The sequence below is a fragment of the Chenopodium album genome, chromosome 9 (genome assembly GCF_948465745.1).
Source record: "Chenopodium album chromosome 9, dcCheAlbu1.1, whole genome shotgun sequence".
Taxonomy (NCBI): Eukaryota; Viridiplantae; Streptophyta; class Magnoliopsida; order Caryophyllales; family Amaranthaceae; genus Chenopodium; species Chenopodium album.
The window spans coordinates 14,856,799-14,862,230 of NC_137842.1; the positions used below are offsets into that span (position 1 = coordinate 14,856,799).

A 5,432-nucleotide genomic window follows, 5' to 3' on the forward strand; every position below is an offset into this window, starting at 1 on the left:
CGCGCCCGATCGGGCGGTGCCTCGCCCGATCCGCCCGATCGGGCGCGTGTATTTGTTAAGAAATGATTAGCGTCGTTTAAGTTTGTTTTAGTTTAGGATTCGTACAGAGTATAAATACTTACCTGTAAAACGATTTTAGGATCTACTTACTCTTTTCTTTACTCTCTCTTAATTACTTCTTAGATTTTCTCTCTCTACTTAGCTTTTAGATTAATTCTTTCTCTTATACTTTTGCTCTCAACTTTATTCTTAATTCCAGATTTACTTGGTAACTATTTCTCTTCTGTTAATCTTAGTTGTTTATTTTATTCCTTTGATCATGTCTTGCTTTATTGCTTTGATTAGTTTAGTTTCTATTATATGTGAGTAGTTCTATTTCTAGGGTTTGTGGGGATCCATAAATAATATGAAGGGGTGATTTATTGTTGTTGATTTTCAATGCTAGATTAATTTCCTATTGATTGATTTAATGCTCTGTGACTAGATTAGGCCTGATCTTTTATACATGAGTTTGACAATATTGATTTGAGATTCGACAGATGAGAATTGATGTTTAGGTCTAGTTTCAATAGGCAGGTTAATTTATAAATGGTTAAGTCGAGATTCGAAAGATGGGATTTAATACCGGTAAATTAATTGTGTGATTATAATACGTAGCGAAAGCCCTTTATGATCTGATTAATGTATGCATTGATGATTGATTATTATGTTCTTCCCTTGAATATTATTTATTGGTGAACCTATGCCCTAGATCCTTTTATATATATTTTCTCCTTATTCTTAATCCTCGTAGTTTAGTTTCACATTCACATTCACATATTGGTTACTTTATAATTTAGATTACTTTAGTTAATTAGGAATAGAAAGTTTCGTTTCTCTGTGGATTCGACCCTACTTCCCTATCTACATTAGTTAGAGGATCTCATATTTGCTTTTAGTTTTTTTTTTATGCCCAGGCGTTCCAGATCAGGGTACATCCCATTCGATCCTGAGATCGAACGATCCTTTCATAGACAGAAGAATTTCTACAAGCAAATTCTGGCGGACTCTGGTGATAATAATAATCACTGCGATCCTCCAACTGGTTCTAGCGATTCAGAGGTATCATCAGATACATAATTAGAGATGACGACTCCAAAGAAGCTTAGTGATTACTGACAACCAAAGCTTACAGATTTTCCACATCTCACCCCTACTCCGGCTCTTGATGGGGTACAATTTGAAATTAAACCCCAATTTTTAACGATGATAGAGAGGAAGCAATTCAGTGGAGCTAAGGGTGAAGACCTAAATCTTCACATTGCCGACTATTGTCAATATTGTAATACCATCAGGCAAGCCGGGGTCACACAAGACCAAATCAGGGAGATTCTCTTTCCTTTCTCTTTAACTGGAAAAGCTAAATTGTGGTTTAATGGCTTAAATAGAACTTCACTTGGTATAACTGACTGGGAAACTCTTGTTTTGAATTTTTATAATAAGTATTATCCTGCAGAGAGAACAACCGTATTACGGAGTGCAATTCAGAACTTTGCCCAAGAAGCCGATGAAACTTTGTATGAGGCTTGGGAGAGGTTCAAGGACCTACAAAGAGAATGCCCCCACCATATTTTAGCACAATGGCAGTTAATCCAAGCCTTTTATAATGGCATTGGAAATTCATCTAGAATAATTTTAGATTCTGCAGCTAGTGGGAGATTTATGAATCTTAGTGTTGATGATGCAGGTCAGGTTATTGAATATATGTCGATACACAATTCCCAATATGGGAATCCTAGAGGATTTGCTAACAAGGGGAAGCGTAGTGTTGACTCTGTATCCTTTTTGCAAGCTCAATTGACCTCTATCTGCCAAAAATTAGATAATCTTAGCACTGCCAATATAGCTAATGTTTCTGCAATTCATAATAATGCTAATGAGGCTTTCTGTGAAAATTGTGGAATTATAGGTCATTGGGAACAAGATTGCAGGAGTTTCGTTGAGCAAGTTAATGCCTTTCAAGCTTATAAGCAAAATAACCCATACTCCAACACCTACAATCCTGGGTATCAGAATCATCCGTACCTTTCCTACCGGAGTACTAATGTTCAAAATCCACCACCACAAGAACCACAGGCGCCACAACAACAACAACAGAAATATTATCATCCCAATGCTGGCCAGAAAAACCAACCACAACAATCCTCCTCATCTTCCGACCCTTCTTTGTGGAAATTAGAGCGATGCTAGTTAATATGCAGAAGCATATGGAGAGTAGAGATGCGCAAATTGATTCAATTCTGGCACATAATAAAATCGTAGATAATCAAATCGCGCAACTTTCCGCTACTCTACAAGCCCGCCAACAGGGAGCTTTGCCGGCTTAGCCGACCAGGCCTACGGATCAAGCCTATGCAATTACTCTAAGGAGTGGTTCAAACTATGAAGTCCCCCCTATGCCAAGAGTTGATGAACCTGTTTTATTAAATAATGCTATTCTTGATTCCATTAAACCTGACAATGTAGCTAATAGCCCTGCAGGGCTAAAGCATAGTACTAATATATCTAACTCTACATTGCAGGGTACGACTCCAGAGAAGGTGGCCACTCCAGATAAGAGCAATAATGCTCCAAATCCAATTATCAAACTTCCATTCCCCAATCGTCACTTGAAGACAAACTTGGATAAGCAGTTTGGTAAGTTCCTAGAGATGGTAAAGGATTTGAAGGTAACAGTTCCCTTCACTGAATTAATCACACAGATTCCTTCATATGCAAAATTTATGAAAGAAATATTGACAAGGAAAAGGTCTATTAGTGAGGTAGAGACAATAGCTTTCACTGCAGAGTGTAGTGCCGTACTTCAAAATAAATCTCCACCTAAATTAAAAGATCCGGGTAGTTTTTCTATCCCTTGTCATATAGACAATCTAATGATTAATAATGCATTGTGTGATTTGGGTGCTAGCGTTAGTGTCATGCCATTATCTGTGTGTTCCAAATTGAATATGGGTAAATTAAAAGCTACTAATATTACTCTACAAATGGCCGACCGTTCTTTCAAATACCCCTTAGGTGTTTTAGAGGATGTTCCCGTTGGAGTAGGTAAATTTTATATACCTGTTGATTTTGTTGTTCTTGATATGGCTGAGGATATGAAAACCCCAATTATTTTGGGTAGACCATTCCTTAACACTGCATGAGCAATTATTGATGTGAGAAGTGGTAAACTAACACTATCAGTAGGGGACGATAAAATTGTTTTTAATCTTAATAATACCCCTAAGAGCCCCATGAGAGAGGAGAAGTGCTTTAGTGTTAATGTGGTTCAGAATTATTCTAACAAGCCCCAAGCTCTTGAAAAAGATCCCTTGGAGGTGGTATCTTTTGTTGCATCTCTTTCAGATGAGATAGACAAATGGCAGAAGGAAGTTGATGCAATAGAAAAAGACCTCTACACCGTCGTTCTTGGTTTTGAGGATGAAAAGGTGGAATCAATCAAGAAAGTTGTGCAAATGGAGCCTACGGTAAGTGTTCCGCCAGATCGAGTTGCAAGTGTTGAATGCAATGACAATTTGAAGCAACCCTCGATCAAAGAAGAATCTTTGGTGTGTAGCATTGAAGAACCCCCAACCCAAGTCAAGGAGGATCCACCAGATAAGGTGAATTGGCGTCCCACAGGGCATGTCAGGAAGCCGCGTCGTAGCCAAAACACCGCTCGAACGGGTGAGAAACCGCTCGATCAAGTGTTAGGCCAAGGGTCCTAGTTATTATACTTGGTAAGAAGGTCGTGCGGGACCTAGATAAACCAGCACTTTGCGGGAGGCAACCCGTATTTTAATGCTTTTTAGACTATTTTCTCTTTCTTTTTCTTATGAGAGGAGAGATGAGGGAATTTAATGGGTTTTATGAGTGTTTATACAGGTTTGAAAGAAAGGAGTTAGCCAAAATTTGAAGAAAAGAAGAAAGTAGAGATTTCGTCAATTAGCCTCGGGCCCGACCGGGCGCGAGAGCTAGGTTTTAAAAGCGAGTATTTTTGCCCGACCGGGCGATGAGCGCCCGAGCGGGCGCGAAATTCGTCGTATACGGACATAATTGTCCGCCCGATCGGGCGAATGACGCCCAACCGGGCACGAGAAGAGGCGAAAATTTGAGCATCAGATCGCCCGACCGGGCGCGAGACTTGAGGAAAATCGGGCTATTAGATCGCCCGACCGGGCGCGAGGGGCGTTCGCGTATTTCTTCTTCTTTCTTTTTCTTTCTTCCTTCATTTCTTCTTTCCTCCATAACTTTCTCTCTCTAAAACTTAAATTTCCTCTAACTTGTCTCTAAGTTTTCTCCTTCATTCCTCAACCAAATTCAAAACTTTTTACATATTTTTAATCCCCTCTTCATCCTCTACATTTCTATATAAAAATTTTCGAATTTCTTTCAAATTAATTTTCATACCCATTTCTACCATGGCTTCAAAGAGGGCTCGATCTATTTTCGGTAGGAGTTCTAGCTCGAGGGAGGAGTATGACCCGGATTTGCAACTCCCGTACTGGCCGACGATCCGCATTGCTAGCAAGGAGCAAAAGGAGCGGTTAGAACACCTAGTCGGGCGCGAGGTAATTCCTTCACGGTGGTTACACCGCCCTACTTTAGAATCGTATGGTTTGTATGATTTTGTGGAACGATTTTTTAATGACATAGGCATGAGAAAATTTGTTGATATGCACTATCCTACATACCGTGAATTGACTTGTGAATTCTTGTCTTCTTTAAAAGTTGTAAATAGTAGAAATGGACCGAATTTAATTTTTAGGTTGAATAATATAAATATTAGTTTAACATTTGTGGAATTTTGTAAATTGTTTGAATTGAATTCTGAATTACCATTCCAATGGCATGCTGATTACAAAATGGGTGACATTTATCATGCTCTGACTGGTTTGCCTACTCCCAACCCTCAACATGCTAGTACCAAACCTATTCATCACCCTATCCCAAAAATCTTGCAAAGATTTGCGGGTTTGTGTTTTTTAGGTAGGAACGAGCCCCATAACGCCCAAACTAACGAGCTAGCTGTTATAGGTCACTATGTGTCTGGGTTTGGTAAATTGAACATAGGTAGGTACATTATTCACCATTTGAGTAGACATGCCACAGCCAGTACCCAATCTCGCACCCCCATTCGTATAGGAGGCCTTATCACTAGAATAGCAGTGAAAAAGGCCGGTTTTGTTGAGGATGGACCCCACCAACTGACCAACTATGGACCAGATACCTATATGACTGCTAGGTATTTTGAGGAGTTGGGGTGGGTACGACCGGATACTGAGCAGACACCCCACTGGTGTATTAGGATTGGGACCGAGCAGCCTTTGCCCATCTTTCCCCTACCTAGTCCTGACTTGACCGCCTTTCCCCCAGGGCAACCATCCTACACATATGAACTTTTAGTTGCCAAC

General features: G+C 39.9%; 1 non-coding gene across 1 annotated transcript; it reads right to left on the bottom strand.

Annotated features, from left to right (window-relative positions):
- Positions 1 to 1,506: 1,506 nt before the first annotated feature.
- On the bottom strand, positions 1,507 to 1,613 carry LOC145561141 (small nucleolar RNA R71). Its single transcript, XR_014093718.1, has one exon. It is a non-coding gene; the product is annotated as a small nucleolar RNA R71 (small nucleolar RNA).
- Positions 1,614 to 5,432: the final 3,819 nt, after the last annotated feature.